Source organism: Pipistrellus kuhlii, unplaced genomic scaffold (assembly GCF_014108245.1).
Source record: "Pipistrellus kuhlii isolate mPipKuh1 unplaced genomic scaffold, mPipKuh1.p scaffold_m20_p_6, whole genome shotgun sequence".
In the NCBI taxonomy this organism is placed as follows: domain Eukaryota; kingdom Metazoa; phylum Chordata; class Mammalia; order Chiroptera; family Vespertilionidae; genus Pipistrellus; species Pipistrellus kuhlii.
This window is the reverse complement of record NW_023425562.1, coordinates 55,425,314-55,436,402: the sequence shown is the minus strand read 5'-3', so window position 1 is coordinate 55,436,402 and position 11,089 is coordinate 55,425,314. Positions and strand designations below refer to the sequence as shown.

General features: G+C 44.6%; 1 protein-coding gene across 1 annotated transcript in view; it reads left to right on the top strand.

Annotated features, from left to right (window-relative positions):
* The first annotated feature begins 901 nt into the window (after window positions 1-901).
* Window positions 902-11,089, top strand: part of CSNK2A1 (casein kinase 2 alpha 1) — a 54,959-nt gene continuing 44,771 nt past the window's right edge. The window contains 1 exon segment of the mRNA XM_045574732.1: window positions 902-1,055. The gene's annotated coding sequence lies outside the window, so the exon portion shown is untranslated.

The window sequence follows — 11,089 nt, the reverse complement described above, 5'->3', positions numbered from 1 at the left end:
GATAAGTTTCAGGAAAACTTGTAGTGGGAGGGAGCATCAGGAATTGGGGGGAGGGGACATAAATGGAGGTAAAAAGGGGGCTGGATGGATTGTCCAAATGATGTAGGAACATGGATGTCAAGAGGAGAGATTTGCTATTTTGGGTGTACCAAGGAGAGCCTTGGGAGATTTTTTAACCCAGAAGACGCCACGATCAGGTCTGCACCGCAGAAAGTGCCCTGTGGCTGCTTTGGGGTTGCCCGGGCAAGAACAGGGGTGTGGGGTGGGGTTGGGGTGCAGACCGACCAGAGAAAACACTATTCTGGGTGGGCAGCTCCAGATAGGAGTCCTCTAGGAAGCAGGAATTAGGTCTCAGTCTCTAGAAGGCTAGTATCGCCCCCTCCTCGACTCCGGCGCCACACCACTCCCGGGGTCCAACTTTTGCTCGCCAGTTCCGGACTCCAAGTTTGAGCAGACAAAAATGTCTTACTGGAGCCCTAATCCTAGACGAGGGGTCCGGGCAGAAGACTTCAACTTCCGAAATGCTCCGCTCCTCGGCTCTGCAGGTCGCGCATGCTTCTTTCCCCAGAAAGGCGGGGTCGGCTTGCAGATGGACGGGGCTTGTCCGCGGGGCAAGTGCGGGAAGCCTAGGGGCCGCCATCTTAGCTTGGGCCAAACCAATTGGATCCCTGGGGGGGGGAGGTTCATGGTGTCCCTCTCGTCAGGTCTCAGAGGCACTGAATGAAAACGCGCTTAATTACCGCAAGTCTCTTCGTTATGCTTTACCTTGAGAACTTCTCACGTTTTGCACCCCAGCCCGGAAATGAACCCCGAGGGTACAATAGCACGTCCCAGCATGGCGGCGCTCGGCGCGGTTCCGCTGGGGGCGGGGCCTGCGAAAGTCCCGCCCCATCTCCTGGCAGAGAGGGTTTCCGCTTCCGGCAGTGGCGGGAGCAGCCTCGCTCTGGTCCCTGCGGCTGGCGGCCGAGCCGTGTGTGTCTCCTCCTCCGCCGCCGCCATATTGTCTGTGTGAGGAGCGGGGAGCGCGGCCGCGGGCGCTGCCGCTTCCACCACAGGTACAGGGGGAGCCGCCAGGCGAGGCCGTGGAGGGGGGGAGGGGGGCCCAGAATAGGGCAGCCGGGGCGCGGCCGCCCCTGGTGCTCCCAGCGGACTCCGGAGTGCCCTTCGCCTGCCCCTGCCCCCCCCTACACACACACACCAGCCGCGGCGCCTGCAACCCACCGGGGAGGCCTGGGGCCACCCCCAACCCAGGGCGGAGGGGGTTGGGGGGGTTGAGATGTGGGGAGCAGAGGCTGATGTGAAGGTGGGAGCTAGCTTCGGGAGTCCGCCTTCTTCGGGGGAAGAGGACTTCCTTGAGGCGGGGACGAGGGGGTAACTTGGGAGGAGGGGGGTCCCCCAGGGGGAAGGGAGCTTGAGGGGTGGGGCCGCAGGGGATGCTGGGGCCGGTGCCTCGGGGAGTGGTGCCTACTGGGAAGGGCGGGGTGAACCCTCGGCGGAGCGGAGCAGCTGGAGTTGGGGGGGCCGGGGGGCCGCCGCAGGGCCCCTGTGGGCGAGGCTGGGCTTCGCACCTGCAGGCTGGGCTGCAAGGTGGGGGACCCCCCGGGCGCGGTCGCCGTTGGGGAGGAAGACGGAGAGGACCACGAAGTGGGGCAGATCGGGTAGGAGCCGGAGTTAAAGGGGTGGTTGGGTGGAAGAGGAGACAGAAGTAGAGTGAAAGGCTGGCTGACTACACCTCTTAGTTTGTGACCTTTTGAAAGAGTAGGACTTTTATTTCGTCCCCGTCTCTCCGCCCGCCCCCCCCCCCCTCTCTCCTCCCCCGGCGTTAGGACATTTTTAGCCGAGGCAGGTGATGGGTGGAGCTTCTGTAGTTTGTTTTTGGGAAGCAAAGTCAGGGTCAGAAGTTGGCTTCTTGGCTATCGCTATTGTGGGAAGGGAAGAGGTCTGAAAAGGAGGTGGCATTCATTTGAGAAGACTTGCTTACCCTTCAGCTGCTGAGTTGTGTGAGGAAGGTGTGTGGGAAGAGAGGAGAGGGAAAGAAAGCTAGAAAGGGAAGATTCTTCTTCATATGTTCCTTCTCTCCCATCCAAGGGGTTGCCTGGGTGCCTGCATCCGTGGGACTACTGGTTACAGTGCTGCCACCGTTTAGTTTCGTCATGTGACCTAACCGTTGTAAACCTCGGCTTTTCTATCTTTAAATTGGGGTGATAATATTCTCTAGCTCATAAGTTTATGGCGAAGAGTAAATAAGGTAACTTGTGTCAAGTGCTTACCACAGTGCCAGTAAGTACCTGGTAGATCTTACTGTGACTATTATTAAAAGGGACCGGCTGGTATATTTGGTTCCAAGTAAAATTTATAGTCAAGAATCTTAACAGTAGGGAAGGCTTCAGAATAGTACCTTTGTAGTTGCTGCAATGTTTTTGTTTCAATGTTTTGTTTCAATGTTTCTGGTTGTTAACTGGCTTGTTGGACCTTGGGGATGAAAGATCAGGACCAATACTAGATCTCCCGCAGGTCACTTTAAAAAGTTCACCCGCAGCCCAGCCTGCGTAGCTCAGTGGTTGAGTGGCAAGCAGTGAACCAGGAGGTCACGGTTCGAGTCCCCGTCAGGGCACATGCCCGCAGGGGGCGCTCAATCCCAAGTTTGGGGCGTGCTTGAGGCAGCCGATCAGTGATTCTCTCATCATTCTATTTCTCCCTCTCCCTTCCTCTCTGAAATCAATAGTGTGTGTGTGTGTGTGTGTGTGTGTGTGTGTACATATATATATTTCTGAAGTTTACCACAGAAGTTTGTCCTTCTGTGACTTTGGAATAGAAGAATTTTCATTTCTGTTGGAGGAGGGTATATGACTTGAAAAAGGAACAAAAGGGTTGTAAGTGTCCTTAGATTGATTTATTAACTGATTACAAAGTTAGGTCACCCTAGGGCAGTGGTCTGCCAACTCAGTCAACAGAGCCAAACATCAACAGTACAACGATTGAAATTTCTTTTGAGAGTCAAATTTTTTTAACTTAAACTTCTAACGCCACTTCTTCAAACAAAATAGACTCGCCGAGGCTGCGGTATTTTGTGGAAGAGCCGCACTCAAGGGGCCAAAGAGCCGCATGTGGCTCTCGAGCCACAGTTTGCCAACCACAGCCCTAGGGCAACGTATGCCTCCTTATGCCCTTTTGTACTGAATACAGTAGAGAAGAGAAGCACACATTGCAGCGAGGGGAGGGGCACTGTTATCTTCTGCATAATGGGTTCATTAATCCCCTTGTATTTGGGGTGAAACAAGTGGCACTTTCTTTTCCACGGTGTATTTTTAAGCTTTCCTGTCATCTAGCCACCCTCTTCAAGGTGAGGCTTTGAATTTACTGTTCTCTGTCTCTGTCTCTGAACATACCCCTTTACATACTCCTTTGGAGAAAGAAATTTTCTTTAGGAACTGAGTGTAAAGCCTTACATGGGGTTTGGGTTTGTAATAGACAGAATGACCCCTCCCCAAATAAGATGTTCATTCTCTAATCCCCAGAATCATTACATATGTAACATGGTAAAGGGGACTTCGCAGGTGTAATTAGGGTTAAAATAGATTGTCCTGGATTTTGTGGGTAAACCCAGTCTAAAAGCAGAAAACTTTATGTAGCTGGGAGTTAAAAAAGAGATGGGTCAGAAGCAAAATCTCAATCATGAGATTTTGATCTCAGTCCTGAGAGGGACTCCATTTGCTGTTGCTAGAGGGAGCCACTGGTAACCAATGGGAAGGGGTGTGGGTGGCCTCTAGTAGCAAAGACCAGTGCTGGCTGGCAGCCAGCAAGGAAAAGGAAACCTCAGTTGTACAGCCACAAGGAACTGAACTTAACAGTTCTACGTGAACTTTGAAATAGACTCTTCCCCAGAGTTTCTGCCAAGGAATACACCTTGATTTTGGCCTTGTGAGATCCTAACAGAAGACAGCCAAGTTCACTCAACTTCTGACTTACAGAAGCTGAGATAATAAATTTCTGTTGTTTTAAGCCACTATGTTTGTGGTAATTTGTTATGGCAATAATCACACACTAGTATAGATTTTGGTACCAGGAGTTGGGGGACTGTTACCTAAAAATGTGAAAGGGGCAGTGGAGGCCAGAAATTTTTCCCCTCTTATCTTTCTCTCTCTCTCTCTCTCTCTTTCTTCCGAGAGGAAGGGAGAGGGAGAGATAGAAACATCAACGATCAGAGAGAATTATTGATTGGCTGCCTCTTGCATGCCCCCATTGGGATCAAACCCGCAACCCAGGCATGTGCCCTTGATCAGAATCGAACCCAGGACCCTTCAGTCTGCAGGCCGACGCTCTATCCACTAAGCCACGCCAGCCAGGAACAGAACATTTTTTTTTAAAATATATTTTTTATTGATTTTATACAGAGAGGAAGGGAGAGAGATAGTTAGAAACATCGATGAGAGAGTCATTGATCAGCTGCCTCTTGCACACCCCCTACTGGAGATATGCCCGCAACCAAGGTACATGCCCTTTACCGGAATCGAACCTGGGACCTTTCAGTCTCCAAGCCGACGCTCTATCCAAACCGGTCCAAACTGAGCCAAACCGGTCCCGGCGGCCAGAACATTTTTGAGGAATATGATAGGAAAGACTTAGAAGAACAGATTGTTGCTAGAAACATGCATGTAATGCCTTTGTTAGTGAGGGCTCGGGTGGAAGTGGGATATGCATTAGTTGGAGACTGGAGGAAAAGTGATCCTTGTTACAAAGTGGCAAATATGCTTAAGAATCGTGTCCTGCGGTTATGTGGAAAAGACTCCTTAATGTGATAAACGTGGGTATTTGGTTGAGATTTCCACGGAAAAGTCTTGAAAGTGTAGCCTGGTTTATTTGTGGATCTGAGTCTGACTAGTGGAGTGAACCTTTGTGAAATTCATGTAAAGCCTTCTAGATTCTTGAGGATGTATACTAGCAGAAACAGCTTGGCTTGAAAGAGAGAGAGTAGGAAATTAAAGAGGGCTGTGAACCCCCTAAATGCTGCTAGCAGAAAGCAGGCTGGTAAAACTAATCAGGTATAAAAGTACTGGTTTTCATTTTTTTAAAAAGGGGGGCGGGGGTAGAACCAAGGGCTCAGAGAGCTGAATGCCACTCAGGATTTTTCTCTGGTTTGGAAATGGAATGAATGAGTTAGCTCAGATTTTAAAACTGCTTTGGACCAATGGATCTGTTTTATATTTTCCTTGTTCGGACTAGAATGTCTGTAACTGGTGCTCTGTCCCTAACCTCCTTGCATGTTGGGAGCAAATAACTTTTTTTAAGGAATTGTACGCCAGGGATTGTAGTTAATGTATTATACCCAGAGCCTCATTATACCTAATGTAGATGAGTTTTGAGACTTTATGAGCTTTAATTGGGAGGCAAGAGAGTGGGTGTAGTAGATAGATGACACTCTCCTACCCCAAGATGGTGGTAACCTCATCCCTGGAATCTGAATTACAGTCACATGTGGCAAAGGGACTTTGCAGATAGGAAATTATTCTATTGCAGATTATCCTGGTGTTTTGGGTGGGGATTATTTTCTAGAGAACAAAGGCAGCAATGATAATTCTGTAAAGTGATTTTGTCCTGGAAGACTTCACAAAATGATGGGTTGAGTTGAACCTATTCCTCCCTCCCTCCCTCCCTCCCTCCCTTCCTTCCTTCCTTCCTTCCTTCCTTCCTTCCTTCCTTCCTTCCTTCCTTCCTTCCTCCCTCCCTCCCTCCTCACCAGAGGTTATTTTTTCATTGATTTTTTTTTTTTTTTTTTAAGAGAGTAGGAAAGACAAAGAGAAATTTCAATGTGAGAGAAACACATCAATTGGTTGCTTCCTGCTTGTGCCTTGACCAGCATCCAGGCCAGGGAGGAGTCTGCAACCAAGGTAGTTGTCCTTGACCAAAAGCAAACCCAAGACCCTTTGGTCCTCAGGCCAGTGGTCTATCCACTGAACCAAACTGGCTATGGCTTTATGCTTCTCTCTTAATGTTTAAGTGTCCTGTTACTGGCTTTATATGCAATTTGAAGGGACTACATGACCAGCTTGGTTAAATGTAGATTCTAGAACTACAGGCCATTTTAGTAAGATTTCTATAAATTTATGATTCTTCCATGTCTATAATAAACTTCTTGGGTAAAGTACACAATTTCTTCATTAATTTTTATTGGCTAAATCAATGAATTTATGTGACCACCTTTTAAATACTTAATTTCCTATTTTTTAGAGGAGATAGAAATGGGTGATAGTTTTTATGAATTGATAGCCACCTATACGTACAGTGGTCTGTCTGTTCTTTCACACCTCCCATCCCAATCCAAAGATGTTGTAAGGTCATTTCTCCCTGTCGTCGTTATTTGACGTGAAGAGTCAGATTTGAGGACTATACTTGCAGAATGAACTTCTAGCTTTTAGAAAAGTACTGTTTTTTGTTCCTCCAGTAGTATCCTACTGATTAGATTCACAAAATGAACTAAGGGAGACTTCAGAGGATGGAGGAATTTTGTTTTCTTTTTCTTTTTCTTTTTCTTTTTTTTTTTTTTTGAGTTAGTTACCTAATTACAGAGATGATTACAAAATCAGAACATTTCATGGTATGAGTAACTTTTGAGATTATTTGTTGGACTTTTGACTTTAGAAGAAAAGAAATTGGGCCACATGAAGGTTAAATGGTTCAACCAAGTATCTTAGCCCTCGAGCTGGATCCTGGTCCATGCAGTGGAGATTCGTGGCTTTTGTACACCACATCCTTGAATAATATGGGGGGTTTTTTTGTTTTGTTTTTTTGTTAGAAGTTTGATGAGATGCCATAGGAACTTAACTTTTTATATTGATTAGCCTGCGGTAAAATTGGTTTACTTATACTTATAGACAACATTAAGTCAAGACTTACTACCCTGTTTCCCCGAAAATAAGACAGTGTCTTATATTAATTTTTGCTCCCAAAGATGCGCTAGGTCTTATTTTCAGGGGATATCTTATTTTTCCATGAAGAAGAATATGATACACATTTATTGTTAAATGAAAATAAAGGAAACTTATTACCTGTATACGGTACGGTAATTGTCAACACAAACCAGACAAACTGTGAATCCTACAGTATCAAGAATTTACTCATTTATTCAATGACAATCATGTCATCATCTTCTGTAACATCATCATAAAATCCAATTCCTGAATTTCCTGGTGAATGTCTTGTGACTCCATTTCTTTCAGAATCAGTGGACCAAATCTCTCATGTTTAGCCTAGGGGGCCTTATTTTCGGGAGGGGGGATGCCTTATATTTCACTCAGAAGGAAACCTGTAAGTAGGTCTTATTTTTGGAGGATGTCTTATTTTCAGGGAAACACGGTATATATCCCTGTGCACCCCTCTCTGCATTATCCTTTTTCTAGCTTTTACCTTGAAAGGTTATTTTTGTGCCTAAGTTTCCTCATGGGGTCATTGTGAGTATTGAGATTATGCATGTAACGCGCACGCGTGCCTAAGCGACTGTTCAACCTGTAGCTATGACAACACTGACCACCAGGAGGGTGGATGCTCAACATACAGGTATGGAAATGTGGAACAGACTGATGAATCTCAGAGGGAAGGGTGGGAAGAGATTAACCAAAGATCTTATATGCATACTAGAGGCCTGGAGCTCGGATTTGTGCACTGGTGGGGTCTCTGCCTGGCCTGCAGGGCCTGTGGGGATGGGGCCGAGTCTGTGCACCAGGCCTCCAACATCCCCCAAGGGGGTTCCAGGTTGGGAGAGGGCTCAGGCCAGGCAGAGGGACCCCACCGGTGCCTCTAGTTTAGCATAAACTAGATTGCACAATAAGTGCCCAAAAGATGTTAACTGTTGCAACATTTATGATTATTATTTTGACAACTATATGACATTTGCATAAATTACAGTACAAGCTGTATAAGTTCAAAAACAGAACTGATATGATTTGGCATTGGATTAGGTAAGGGCTTAGAATTTTAAGGTAAATAATGCTTATGATACTTGATTTAAAGTGACAAACTGAATTTGATCCTTGGTCTAACATAATTCATTGGGTGATCTGGACCAAGCTCATTTCACAAGGGTATTAGTGTGTTTATACCCCTAAATTACTTTGAACTCTTTAAGGTGGATAATTTAAAAAGTAGAGTATCATTTAATTGTTTCTTTATAGAAATCTAGGCCACCTGGCTTTTCAAATGAAGAAATTCCTCTAGGACAGTGGTCGGCAAACTCATTAGTCAACAGAACTAAATATCAACAGTACAACGATTGAAATTTCTTTTGAGAGCCAAATTTTTTAAACTTAAACTTCTTCTTATTGCCACTTCTTCAAAATAGACTCACCCAAGCCGTGATATTTTGTGGAAGAGCCACACTCAAGGGGCCAAAGAGCCGCATGTAGCTCACGAGCCGCAGTTTGCCTCTAGGATTATTAAGGAAATACTGTAATTGTAACAAAGCATATATTTACATTGCGTTATAAGCCATTGGCAGTTTTTCTTAACTATTTGGTATTCTCCAGGGTAGAGAATCAGCAGACTTAGTTGTTGACCAAACTTTTCTAAAGTTTTAGGTAAATGAATTCACAGTGTCATGTTAGGAGTGGCATTTTGCTGGTTTCTACAAATTCTGTATCTTAGACATAAGAAACCTACTTAGCAACAGTTACTATGGTAGGCAAGCTTTTTTTTTTTTTTTACATTAGCAATAAGTGTTTTCTTGCATAGAAAATAATTGTGTTACCTGAAATGAGTGTTCAATACTAGTGTATACTTAGAAATACCTTTATATTGGCCATTGTTTTTCTTTTCACACTTTTTGATTTTGTGGATCTTTCTGACAGAATCTTAGCTGAAACATTTTAATCTGCTTGAAAAAGTAAACACTAGAAATTTTTCTGAATTTATTACTGACAGTAACAGGCATTTCTCAGTTTTAGTTATTTCATTAATGTTCTATAAAATTTATGAAAACAACTCTGTTAAAAATTTATAGTAAATTATTTTCCTAAAGAAATGAACCATAGCATATTATAAAAGTACAAAATAGTTATTTTGGCCTATTGAATTTATAACCAGTCAAAAGATGTTATTCATTCATTCAATAGACCCTCAGTGCCTACTACATTTCAGATACATGCTGTGCTAAGGATCTCTAGATTGTCTCTATCCTCAAGCTTACAATTGAGAACATTTTGTAATGATGCATATATCGTTTTACAATTTAGTAGCTTTCTGAGATGTTTTCTTATGAAAATTTCTATTGGCTTTCCTCAGACTTAGGGAAAATTCAACAGAATTTGAAACAGCTACAGAAATTTGGGGGTGGGGAGTTCAGACTTTCTCATTCTTTAACATTGATTGTTGGGGGCAGAGTGGGAGGCAACAGGATTGTTGAATGAGACAGACCAAGTCTGGGTACTGTTACTTAACATCTCTCAAGCCTAGATTTTTGTTTAAACAATTTAGGTAACTACCTTGAACAACTTAATTATTAACCTCTAAAATGGGGGTTAGTAGTACTTGTGAGGACTAATAACTAAAGCAGCAGAGAAATTTATCTCAGGGTTACTGTGAGGATTAAAGGAGATAATTTATGAAATTCTGGGCACCTGACTAATATGAGTTCTTTCCCTTTTCTATCAGTGATATCAATGTGTTCATTGTCAGTGCTACAACTTCTTATTTTTTATTTTCATTTTCTGCTGCCAGTAGTTCTTATTTATTAATGAGGCCTTTGACTTGTACTTCCTGTTTTGGTCTGGCCTGCTTAGTGGGTGAGGTTCTAAATTGCTGCTGTTGATAAGTGGGTTGGTATGTAACTCAAGCTTGGTGTAGATGCCTGTTACTCATATACAGTGCAAATTGTGAGAGTGGTTCTTGAGTCTTCATGAATATAGGATTCTCTTGCTTCTAGGTAGAGAAGTGAATTCCATCTCAGACTTGGGGAAAATTCAAAGTTTACTTACCGTATAGACTTGTGAACCTGGATTAGAGGTCTTATTTCTCAGTGGTCCTTTGATTTATAGTTTGGGAATTACTTATGTCTTGTATGTTAGGGGTATGTTTGAAGAATTTTATCTTGCGTTGACATCTTCTGTATGCCCTGTTCTCTTAGGTAATGCGCTAATTTGCGTTGTATTCTTAAATAATACACTCCTTAGATAGAGAAGGGACCTGTCTTTATCAGTAGTTTAAAGCAGTTAATATGTTCTGTGCGTTTATGACTATGTAGCATGAATATAAATAGCCATCTGCCTTGCAATTTTTCTTCCTAAACAAAGGGTTTCAGATCTGGCCTTAGCCACTTAGTAGTCCTGTGACTTGGCAGGTTTAACCTCTGGACATGTTTATTTCTAAAATGGGAGTGTGCATCTCATACCAGGCTAGGCTATTAGAGGCATTTAAATGATAGCAATAATTATTACATATGTAAATGCTGGGTTATGCTTTAAGTTACTCTAGGTCTCAAATGAAGTTTTCTTTTAGTTCCAGAAAGTTGTGGCCAGTGGAATAAAGTGTCAGTTGTGGCTTTATTTTGTTTTTGTTGCCTGTATAAAATATATACAGTGATATCTTTGCCAACCATCCTATGTAATAAACTATATAATAAAAGCCTAATATCCAAATCAACCGAATGGTGGAATGGCTGGAGAGTGGAGGCCGGTGGCCTGTGAGTGGGTGGTGCCAGGCCAGCCAAGATAGGTGCCAGCAGGCAGAGGGAGGGGACAGCGATTGGGGGACAGGGCCAGCCTCTCACTGGCTGGCAATATCCCCCAATCGGCCTACAGGTAGCCTCCTGCAGAGGGAGGCTAGACTGTGGCTTAGGTCCGCTCCCCGCCATCATTCACACATCCCTCAAGGGCTCCTGGTTTGTAAGGGCACAGGCCAGTTTGAGGGACACCCTCTTCTCCCCCCACCAAGTGCATGAAATATATGCAGGGGTACAGTCCCTAGGCCTGGCCTGTGATCAGGGCCATCTTCCCCGGCAGCTGCCCTGCCCCTGCCCCTCACCACTACCCAGCCCTGGTTCCCTGATGGCCATTGGGCAATTGGAGCCTGCCGGCCTGGGGAAAGGACTGAGGGGTGGGCA